A 12,194-nucleotide genomic window follows, 5' to 3' on the forward strand; every position below is an offset into this window, starting at 1 on the left:
GATTTTTTTTTTACTATTGCAAGGTCTTTGCTAAAAATCTACTTGAAAACAATATATAGCATTTTGCTGTTAGGTTTCTAAATTCTAAACCTCTTTGAACGGTGAATCTGAATACACTTAAGGTAAGTTTGTTTAGTCTACTATGTGCCAGATGACTCCACGTATGACAATTTTTGCCTGTTATTAACTTTGGGGCACATAAATATATATGCACGGAAACGTCGGCGAAATACATGAATATGTAGACTACTAACAATTTTTTTGTATTGTCTTGCGAATGTTGTAGTCTACTGGCCTGGTCCCGTTTCCCGATATCGATGGAACTTAAGAGTGTTTTAATAGTCCATGAGCCAGGGGAATCGGTCGACGATGTCTCATAATTTTTTTTTTTTAAGGTTTATGTCCCTAGAGTTGGGAAATGTGTGATAGCAGTGCAGAAATGATAACTTTCTCTGTGTTATCACTCTTTCTTTCATCCCCCCATCCCATACATTTTCCCTATAGGAATTTTCCCCAATGTCAAACAATGTCAGTATACAAGATATTGCTCAATTATACCCTTTGATCAGGTGTCATTGGAAAACTTACATTCAAAGCTATCCATTTGACACATTTTCGGAATGTTCAGGTAAACAGAACTTTGACTTCTAGGGTACATATCAGAATAACCTGTATAAATGGCTTGAAAAAGAAAACCCTGATATGTTTTAAGTGTTGTTTGACAAGTTCTGAAATGTTGTGTATTTTAAATCACTATGAACATTTTCAGATATTTTTGGGCACACTACAATTATATTTCATACAGGTATGGTAATGCAAAATTCTCCAATAAGACCCCATTGAGTTGTTTGGGTGAATTCTGTGAAAGCCCTGCATCTACAAATATTTCTAAAAAACAGTTCTAGTAGTGTGTGTGCAATTTGGTGCCTCTATTACCAAATGTACAATCCCATAACATAGCTGCCCCATTACATGGCATTCTATGGCTAAGCTTCCAACATTCTAATGTCAATGGCACAATATGGGCAGCGTGCAGCACCAGCTATCACACATTTTCCAACTCTAGGGACATAGACCTTCAAAAAAATCACTGAGACATTGTCTGCCCAAGTTAGCCCGACGACCCCAATTTGGGGGTCTGGCTCATTGACTACAACTGCCGAAGATGTGACACGTTTCCCAAAACACCACTCAAACAACCTGGACTCAGGGGTAGACGTAACATAGTAAATGTAAATCTGTCTCACTCCATTTAGTATCATGTGTTACAGTTCATATGGTATGTCTTGATTTGTGGATGTCCATCATCCATTTTGTATATGTTACGAATTACAATTTGTATGATATATTACGAAATCCACTAGCGTTAGCTAGCTGTTCCCATAGACTTCCAGTCATTGAGCCAAACAAAGTCAGCCTCAGCAGAAATATATACAGTGCCTTCAGAAAGTATTCATACATACCCCTTGACTTATTCCACATTTTTCTGTGTCATAGCCTGAATTCAAAATGTATTAAATTGTAAAAAGTTTATCACCCATCTACATACAATATCCCACAATGACAAAGTGAAAACATGTTTTTAGAAATTGTTGCAAATTTATTGAAAAAATGGAATGCAGAAATATATAATTTACATAAATTCACACCCCTGAGTCAATGCTTTGTAAGTCTCTAAGAGCTTTCCACACCTGGATTGTGCAACATTTGCCCATTATTCTTTTCAAAATTCTACAAGCTCTGTCAAATTGGTTGTTGATCATTGCTAGACAACCATTTTCAGGTCTTGCCATAGACTTAAGTAGATTTAAAGCTGCAATATGTAGTGGCTTCGGAAAGTATTCAGACCCCTTTACCTTTTCCACATTGTTAGGTTACAGCCTTATTCTAAAATTGATTAAATCGTTTTTCCCCTCATCAATCTACACACAATACCCCATAATTACAAAGCAAAAACATGTTTAGAAATCTTAGCAAAAATTTATATACTGAAATATGACATTTACATAAGTATTCAGACCCTTTACTCAGTACTTTGTTGAAGCACCTTTGACAGCGATTACAGCCTTGAGTCTTCTTGAGTATGACGGTACAAGTTTGGCACACCTGTATTTGGGGATTTTCTCCCATTCTTCTCTGCAGATCCCCTCAAGCGCTGTCAGGTTGGATGGGGAGTGTTGCTGCACAGCTATTTTCAGGTCTCTCCAGAGATGTTCGATCGGGTTCAAGTCCGGGCTCTGGCTGGGCCACTCAAGGACATTCAGAGACTTGTCCCAAAGCCACTCCTGCATTGTCTTGGCTGTGTGCTTAGGTTCGTTGTCCTGTTGGAAGGTGAACCTTCGCCCCAGTCTGAGGTCCTGAGCGCTCTGGAGCAGGTTTTCATCAAGGATCTCTGTACTTTGCTTCGTTCATCTTTGCCTTGATCCTGACTAGTCTCCCAGTCCCTGTCGCTGAAAAGCATCCCCACAGCATGATGCGGCCACCACCATGCCTCACCGTACACTCTAAAAAGAAAAGGTCCCTGGGGTATCATTTAAGGGTTCTTCAAATTGAATTTGTGGGGGAACCCCTATAAGTTCTTCGAATAACCATTTAATAGATCCTTGAAGAACCTTTTGGTGTTCATTTTTGAACTACCCCCCTCCCCTATTATTAATAATAATCTTAACAATAACACAATATTTTAGTTCAGTGTTTATTATGATTTTAGTGGCAAAGCAGAATAAAAAAGTCTAATTGAGGTAAACTCCCAGCAGAGCCCCAGGTCCAATGGATATATCCTCTGGTGTGTTGATGTTAATGTCTTGATGTTCTCCGTATCCATAGCCAGAATGATTTTGCAGTGTATGGTGAGCGAACAGGTTTCCTGTTATATTCAGAGGTGTAGAGAGGGTAAGTCTGAATCTAAAAATAGTAAATACATATGATTAACAAAACATGCCCACAACAGAATAAATACCTTGGTTTTTGTGGTGAATGTTTACATGTGATGGGAGGATGGTACATGTGATCTGCGTAACATACCGATACCAATTGACATACCTGTGTATGTCTCCTCGTCTGAATACCTACAGACACAAAAGTGAGCAGTTCAGTCATCTGCACCCAATACAGCTATCCTTTAACATAATTCTTATAGCCTACATATTCTTACTAGAGGTCGACCGATTAGAGGTCAACCGATTATATACAAAAGTATGTATTTTTAAACCTGCATATTTAGTTAATATTGCCTGCTAACATGAATTTCTTTTAACTAGGGAAAATGTGTCACTTCTCTTGCAACAGAGTCAGGGTATATGCAGCAGTTTGGGCATATACCGACTTCGCCAAACGGGGGATGATTTAACAAAAGCGCCTTTGCGAAAAAAGCACAATCGTTGCACGACTGTACCTAACCATAAACATCAATGCCTTTCTTAAAATCAATACACAGAAGTATATATTGTTAAACCTGCATATTTAGCTAAAAGAAATCCAGGTTAGCAGGCAATATTAACCAGGTGAAATTGTGTCATTTCTCTTGCGTTCATTGGACGCAGAGTCAGGGTATATGCAACAGTTTGGGCCGCTTGGCTCGTTGCGAACTAATTTGCCAGAATTTTACGTAATTATGACATTACATTGAAGGTTGTGCAATGACTATGAAATAACACACACACACACACACACACACACACACACACACACACACACACACACACACACACACACACAGTGCACAGTGAAAGTATTCATACCCCTTCCCCTTTTCCACATTTTATTATGTTATAGCCTTATTCTGAAATGTATTAAAATATACATTTTTCATCAATCTACACACAATACTACATAATGACAAAGCGAGAAAAGAAATGAATAATTATGTTTGAAAATGTATTAAAAATTAAAAACTAAAAAGTATTCAGACCCTTTGCTATGAGACTCGAAATTGAGCTCTAAGAACACAGTGGCCTCCATCATTCTTAAATGGAAGAAATTTGGAACCACCAAGACTCTTCCTAAAGCTGACCGCCCGGCCAAACTGAGCAATCGGGGGAGAAGGGCCTTGGTCAGGGAGGTGACGGAGAATCCAATGGTCACTCTGACAGTGCACCAGAGTTCCTCTGTGGAGATTCCTTTATGGTAGAGTGGCCAGATGGAAGTCACTCCTCAGTAAAAGCACATGACAGCCCACTTGGAGTTTGCCAAAAGGCACCTAAAGACTCTCAGACCATCAGCAACAAGGTTCTCTGGTCTGATGAAACCTAGATTGAACTCTGGCCTGGATGCCAAGTGTCACGTCTGGAGGAAACCTGGCACCATCCCTATGGTGAAGCATGGTGGTGGCATTATCATGCTGTAGGGATGTTTTTCAGTGGCAGAGACTGGGAGACTAGTCAGGATTGAGGGAAAAATGAGAGTAGTACAGAGAGATCCTTGATGAAAACCTGATCCAGGGCACTCAGGACCTCAATGGAGCGAAGGTTCACCTTCCATCATGACAACGACCCGAAGCACACAGCCAAGACAACACAGGAGTGGCTTCGGGACAAGTCTCTGAAAGTCCTTGAGTGGCCCAGACAGAGCCCGGACTTGAACCCGATCGAACATCTCTGGAGAGACGTGAATATAGCTGTGCAGCACTCCCCATCCAACCTGACAGCGCTTGAGATGATCTGCAGAGAAGAATGGGAGAAACTCCCCAAATGCAAGTGTGCCAAGCTTGTAGCGTCATACCCAAGAAGACTTGAGGCTGTAATCGCTGCCAAAGGTGCTTCAACACTTTACTGAGTAAAGAGTCTGAATACTTATGTAAATGTGTTATCAGTTTTTTATTTTAAATACATTTGCAAAAATGTATAAAAACCTGTTTTTTGTTCGTCATTATGGGGTGTGTAAATTGATGAGGGGAAAAAACGATTTAATACATTTTAGAATAAGGCTGAAATGTTACAAAATGTGGAAAAGTCAAATGTCTGAATACTTTCCAAAGGCACTGTACACATATTTTTTGCAGCACTGCTAAATGAATATAGGGGAAACACTGAATACTAACACCAGCAAAAAATAGCATACTACCAAGTGGACGAACCAGCAAAATGTAAACAAGGGAGCAAATGCATCCCGTAATAGGTCCTAAGAATATGATAAAGGTTAAAACCGTTGTACTAATCTCTAAGGTAGGTCATATTCTTCAAAATCAAGGGGTTTATTTCATTAGGTTGAAATACTGTCTGTTAGTCTCACCTCTTGGTGTTTTAGAAAAATAAAGTCTGAATAATTGGACAGGATATTTGGCAATAAATAGGTGAATAAGAACTTCGGTGAGATCTTCTTCATTCATCATAATTTGGATGAGTCTCTTTTTACTCATCTCAATTAAAGTGTTAGCCCTCTTAAATCAAATCAAATCAAATGTATTTATATAGCCCTTCGTATATCAGCTGAAATCTCAAAGTGCTGTACAGAAACCCAGCCTAAAACCCCAAACAGCAAGCAAAGCATGTGAAAGAAGCACGGTGGCTAGGAAAAACTCCCTAGAAAGGCCAAAAACCTAGGAAGAAACCTAGAGAGGAACCAGGCTATGAGGGGTGGCCAGTCCTCTTCTGGCTGTGCCGGGTGGATATTATAACAGAACATGGTCAAGTTGTTAAAATGTTCATAAATGACCAGCATGGTCAAATAATAATAATCATAGTAGTTGTCGAGGGTGCAACAAGCACTTCCGGTGAACAGGCCAGGGTTCCGTAGCCGCAGTCTTACCTTCTGTTCCACTTCCTGACTCCAGCATGGTGGGCTTGTTGCAGCATGTTCATGATGTTATTGTATTTCAAAGCCTCAAAAGTGAAACCACATTTTCTATCAGGTCCTGACATATTTCTGGCTGGCTCTGAGATCACCTATTCTAGCGCTTTTCTCTGCTGTGCTTCTCTTTTTTCCCATCCATCCAGAAATGTCATTAACTTTCTCTGGGCCTGGGGCAGAATCCCCGTCTCTCATCAGTCTTGAAAGTAGGTAAAAGAGGCTAAAACCACGGTTGAGAATGAGAAGCCTTCCAATTGGCCAAACTAACATCGAGACTGAATTGCAAGCAGGCAATTTTACCTTTTACACACGCTCCCTGGTCTGCAGTCTCCTCCTGGGTTGTGATTACTTTGAATCCTCCACAGGATATTGGCCCTAATCTTACTGTATGTTGTTACTGCATTAGATTACTGAGAGAGCACATTCAAATTGGAACTGGAACGCTTTAGTCTATTAGTCCACCATAACATTGGATTTAGAGTGCGTTTTAATAGGCTTGGGCGGTATACCGTATACCGGGGTATTTGGAAAAAGCCACAGGATGGTTTTTCAATATCATCAATACATCAACTATTTATTTGAAGTTTTTCAATACATTTGAATATTTTAAATGAATACCTGCAGTCAACTTGTGCAATACGTTAGGATATCAAGCAGATTGCATTCTTCATTTCACCTGACATATTCTTTGACATTATGAAGTTTACCGTAGTTCCCCAGAACAGTTGAGCCAGTCAGGTGTTTGTTTGTAAATAGCACAACGGGAGAAAGCAGGAGCTGGTGAGGCCATAGCATTCTATATCTATCGGTGAGTCTCTGTGAGGCGCACATGAGGTGATGAAGTTACACTTGTATGCAATTCACTACTAAATGTTTACCATCAGATATATTACAATGGCTTTCTGCAAGAAGTCAAAGTACTCTGGATGAGTTAGCTGTACAGTTGCCATTTCTTCCCCTGTGCTTCCTACTAGCGTTTTTTCTCCTCCCTTTTTCTCTCTTCTGCTCTGTGTACACACTGCTGTTCCTTCAAAAAAGCATGCATCACAACTTTGTTCATTTACACAATTTATCGTAAATGTCCACACTCACCGAAAATGACATGCAGTAGTCACTAGCCATGCGTGAATACATTTATGAGCTGGATTTGCCTGTCTTTGCAATTAGTTATGTTAGTTTTCGCACGTTAACATTTAGCTAACAGCGTCTATGTAATTTCGCTATTAGTTTGTGCTAATGTTGTTAGCATTCTGGTAAATAGAGCCCAATGGGCTTTTCATGCGTTTTTAGCATCCCCCTTGTGTGCTATGCCAGCAATGACAATATGAACATCTGGATACCCCTGAAGCCTACTTACCAAACGTACAGTTGAAGTTGGAAGTTTACATACACTTAGGTTGGAGTCATTAAAACTTGTTTTTCAACCACTCCACAAATTTCTTGTTAACAAACTATAGTTTTGGCAAGTCGGTTAGGCCATCTACTTTGTGCATGATTTTTACAACAATTGTTTACAGACAGATTATTTCACTTATAATTTACTGTATCACAATTCCAGTGGGTCAGAAGTTTACATAAACTAAGTTGACTGTGCCTTTAAACAGCTTGGAAAATTCCAGAAAATGATGTCATGGCTTTAGACACTTCTGATAGGCTAATTGACATCGTTTGAGTCAATAGGAGGTGTACCTGTGGATGTATTTCAAGGCCTTCCTTCAAACTCAGTGCCTCTTTGCTTGACATCATGGGAAAATCAAAAGAAATCAGCCAATACCGCTGAAAAAAAAAGTCTGGTTCATCCTTGGGAGCAATTTCCAAACGCCTGTAGGTACCATGTTCATCTGTACAAACAATAGTACGCAAGTATAAACACCATGAGACCACGCAACCGTCATACCGCTCAGGAAGGAGACGCGTTCTGTCTCCTAGAGATGAACGTACTTTGGTGCGAGAAGTGCAAATCAATCCCAGAACAACAGCAAAGGACCGTGTGAAGATGCTGGAGGAAACGGGTACAAAAGTATCTATATCCACAGTAAAACGAGTCCTATATCGACATAACCTGAAAGGCCACTCAGCAAGGAAGAAGCCACTGCTCCAAAACCACCATAAAAAAAGCCAGTCTACGGTTTGCAACTGGACATGGGGACAAAGATTGTACTTTTTGGAGAAATGTCCTCTGGTCTGATGAAACAAAAATAGAACTGTTCTGCCATAATGACCATTATGTTTGGAGGAAAAAGGGTGATGCTTGCAAGCCGAAGAACACCATCCCAACCGTGAAGCACGGGGGTGGAAGCATCATGTTGTGGGGGTGCTTTGTTGCAGGAGGGACTGGTGCACTTCACAAAATAGATGGCTGTGGATATATTGAAGCAACATCTCAAGACATCAGTCAGGAAGTTAAAGCTTGGTTGCAAATGGGTCTTCCAAATGGACAATGACCCTAAGCATACTTCCAAAGTTGTGGCAATATGGCTTGAGGACAACAAAGTCAAGGTATTGGAGTGGCCATCACAAAGCCCTGACCTCAATCCAAAATTTGTGGGCAGAACTGAAAAAGCATGTGCGAGCAAGGAGGCCTACAAACCTGACTCCATTACACCAGCTCTGTCAGAAGGAATGGGCCAAAATTCTCCCAACTTATTGTGGAAAGCTTGTGGAAGGCTACCCGAAACGTTTGACCCAAGTTAAACAATTTAAAGGCAATGCTACCAAATACTAATTGAGTGTATGTAAACTTCTGACCCACTGGGAATGTGATGAAAGAAATAAAAGCTGAAATAAATCATTCTCTCTATTATTCTGACATTTCACATTATTAAAATAAAGTGTTGATCCTAGGACAGGGAATTTTTACTAGGATTAAATGTCAGGAATTGTGAAACTGAGTTTAAATGTATTTGGCTTAGGTGAATGTAAACCTCCGACTTCAACTGTATATGCCTATAGGTGTAGTTGGCTTGATTTGAAACTTAATCTTTTAACATATTTTTATTGGATTTTCTATAGTTAACAAATGCAATAAATATGGAACTTCACTAAACAAAAGCAGTTCATACATTCATAAATAGTTACCTTCCTAGAATATGGGAAGGAAGGGAAGAAGGTGTGCATTTCCTAAGATTGACATAAATGCTCAAGTACAAACACATACAGTTCCAGTCAAAGTTTGGATACACCTACTCATTCAAGGATTTTTCTTTATTTTTTACTATTTTCTACATTGTAGAACAATAGTGAAGTCATCAAAACTATGAAATAACACATATGGAATCACATAGTAACCAAAAAAGTGTTAAACAAATCAAAATGTATTTTATATCTGAGATTCTTCAAGGTAGCCACCCTTTGCCTTGATGACAGCTTTGCACACTCTTGGCATTCTCTCAACCAGCTTCATTAGGTAGTCACCTGGAATGCATTTCAATTAACAGGTGTGCTTCTTAAAAGTTAATTTGTGGAATTTCTTTCCTTCTTAATGTGTTTAAGCCAGTCAGTTGTGTTGTGACAAGGTAGGGGTGGTAAACAGAAGATAGCCCTATTTGGTAAAATACCAAGTCCAAATTATGACAAGAACAGCTCAAATAAGCAAAGAGAAACGACAGTCCATCATTACTTTAAGACATGAAGCTCAGTCAATACGGAAAATTTCAAGAACTTTGAAAGTTTGTTCAAGTGCAGTCGCAAAAACCATCAAGCGCTATGATGAAACTGGCTCTCATGAGGACCACCACAGGAATGGAAGACCCAGAGTTACCTCTCCTGCAGAGGATAAGATCATTAAAGTTACCAGCCTCAACATCAACTGTTCAGAGGACGCTGCGTGAATAAGGCCTTCATGGTCGAATTGCTGCAAAGAAACCACTACTAAAGGACACTAATAAAAAATAAGATACTTACTTGGGCCAAGAAACAGAAGCAATGGACATTAGACCAGTGGAAATTTGTGCTTTGGTCTGGAGTCCAAATTTGAGATTTTTGGTTCCATGGTCTCCGCATGTGTATTTCCCACCGTAAAGCATGGAGGAGTAGGTGTTATGGTGTGGGGGTGATTTGCTGGTGACACTGTCAGTAATTGATTTAGAATTCAAGGCACACTTAACCAGCATGGCTACCACAGCATTCTGCAGCGATACACAATCCCATCTGGTTTGCGCTTAGTGGGACTATCATTTGTGTCTTCCGCATTTAACCCAACGCCTCTGAATAAGAGAGGTGCGTGGGGCTGCCTTAATCGACATCGACGTCTTCGGCGCCCAGGGAACAGTTAACTGCCTTGCTTAGGGGTAGAACGACAGATTTTTACCTTTGCTATTATTCTAATGAGCTCCGCCTCCAAACGGGCAAATTTGGTTGTTCCAGACCGGTCCAAATCTCTACCAATCATAGACGTCTTAAGTTTCACGTTTAGTATATTCGCTAGCTAGCAAAACATACTGTAGCTACCAAGCTAAGGACACTGCACTGACTTGGCAGCTGTTTCATGGAAACTAGCTAATCCATTGTGATTTAATTATAATGTCAATACTAGCTACAGTGGTTCACTTGGTGGAAGTGTTTAGTGTTGTGTGCATTACGTTTGTACACTTAGCTAGCTACCATCCCATAGCCTACATTGCATATGAAGTGTGACTGGCTCATCCATGGATGTACAGAGAAAATGCCCTATTTGTTTCCACTTTTTTTGTTTGCTCCCCCACATAGGGGTTTGTGCATTCTGATTGGCTCATAGTCAAGTTGTTGGCCAGTGACAAGCATCGCAATTCTACAAAAAAGAATCATCACTACCAGGGTCAGCACGCAGCAAGTACCGCTTTTGTTCTAGCAAGAGAAAGAACAGCCTCCCACTGTGATAAGTACCTACGGCAGTGAGATTCTCTGTGTGTTTCATTCTTTACAGAGGGTCAAGGATCATACCCCCAAGGCATGCTAACCTCCCATGTTATTGGTAATGGTGAGACATTAGCATGTCTTGAGGGTGTGATCTTTGACCCTCTGTAACTTTCTCACTCATCATTATTCACGATTAATTCAGGATTATCTGTATTCATAGTAGCATCCACATTTAACATAGAGGTGTTTAGAAACATATTATATTCTTATAATAAAAGTGACTACAAAATGGCTATACATTATTTACCATTCATTTCTATTGGGCACAAAATAATCTGAAACATAACGTAGAGTCACAAGCTTAATATAGTCATTTTGTGCTAGGAATATGGGACCAAATACTAAACTTTTGACTACTTTATTTATACACTTTTTTTAGGGGTGTTAATATTTTTGACCACCAACTTTTTGAGAGAGAAAAAATAATAATTTTTAAACACTCTTTCTCTGAGCAAATATTAGTATACAATAATATAATTTCCCAAGTTTTTTGAGCATGCAATATAGAATTATTTATTTTATACAGTCATTGCCCACTGGGCACACACTGGAAATTACGTTGAACCAATGTGGAATAGACGTTGAATTGCTCATCTTTATCAAGGTTGTCAATAATTTCAGAATAATTTTGGGCTTGAAGTGACAAATCTGAACTGCCCACTTTTTTCAAATACGTGTGAATGTGGTGTCTTCCTATGATGTGACATACAAATTATTTTCAGCCTACATTTCTTTTCGGTTCTGGGTTTTATTTTAATGTTACCACCCACCAGCATATCATTGTTTATAAATCCAAAAATGCTGCAAGGTTATTCCTCTTTGCGACTGAGATGAGCCAAACAGCCTTGTGTCCACTTGGCTGCCTGAGCCTCGGAGCAAATTAAAATAGTGTGTGCAAATTTATTTTTGCACCTCCACTTTTTTTTTTACCAGAAAAGTATCATAATCCATTGGATCATTTGTAAATGTTTACTTATTTAGCTAGTCAGTATACAAAATGTTCTCCCCTAAATCAATGTTGATGACAAATCCAGCTTCAGAACCAGCCATAGAGCCAGCTGGCTAATCTTTTGAATACAGTGTAGTTAAAAAAAGCAACAGATAACATTAGCTAGCTAGATAATGTTAAGGTTAGAAAGATGGATAGGTAGCTAGATAGATAAGGTTAGCATGCTAGCTACACTGACAGCTGTCAGTTCCCTATTTGTTGGTGTTTATCAACTCCACATGGGAATTCACAAACACAATTTGTATAAGTAGCCTTTGAAGAATGACAGAGGTGGAACTTAAACGTGCATTCTTCTCAAGGCCAGGAAATCACATCAAAATAGAGGCCGTAACTTCCTGTGTGTGTGTGTGGGGGGGGGGGGGGGGGGGGGGTGTTTAAGACTTTTTCTAGTAGATGTTTTTTAAGACCCCTTTTCTAACTGTGACCAGAAATCAAAGCCTTTGCTTTTTCCAAATTTATAGGTTTGTAAAATGGTTGAAAAACATATCTATGACTTAATTTC

At 39.6% G+C, this 12,194-nt stretch overlaps 1 protein-coding gene across 1 annotated transcript in view; it reads left to right on the top strand.

Annotated features, from left to right (window-relative positions):
* The window catches only part of LOC115158698 (G-protein-signaling modulator 2), a 25,439-nt gene continuing 13,245 nt past the window's right edge, over nt 1–12,194 (top strand). Inside the window, exon 1 of the mRNA XM_029707913.1 lies at nt 1–122. The gene's annotated coding sequence lies outside the window, so the exon portion shown is untranslated. The remainder of the gene's footprint in view (nt 123–12,194) is intronic.

The sequence above is a fragment of the Salmo trutta genome, chromosome 22, assembly GCF_901001165.1.
Source record: "Salmo trutta chromosome 22, fSalTru1.1, whole genome shotgun sequence".
NCBI classification, from domain to species: domain Eukaryota; kingdom Metazoa; phylum Chordata; class Actinopteri; order Salmoniformes; family Salmonidae; genus Salmo; species Salmo trutta.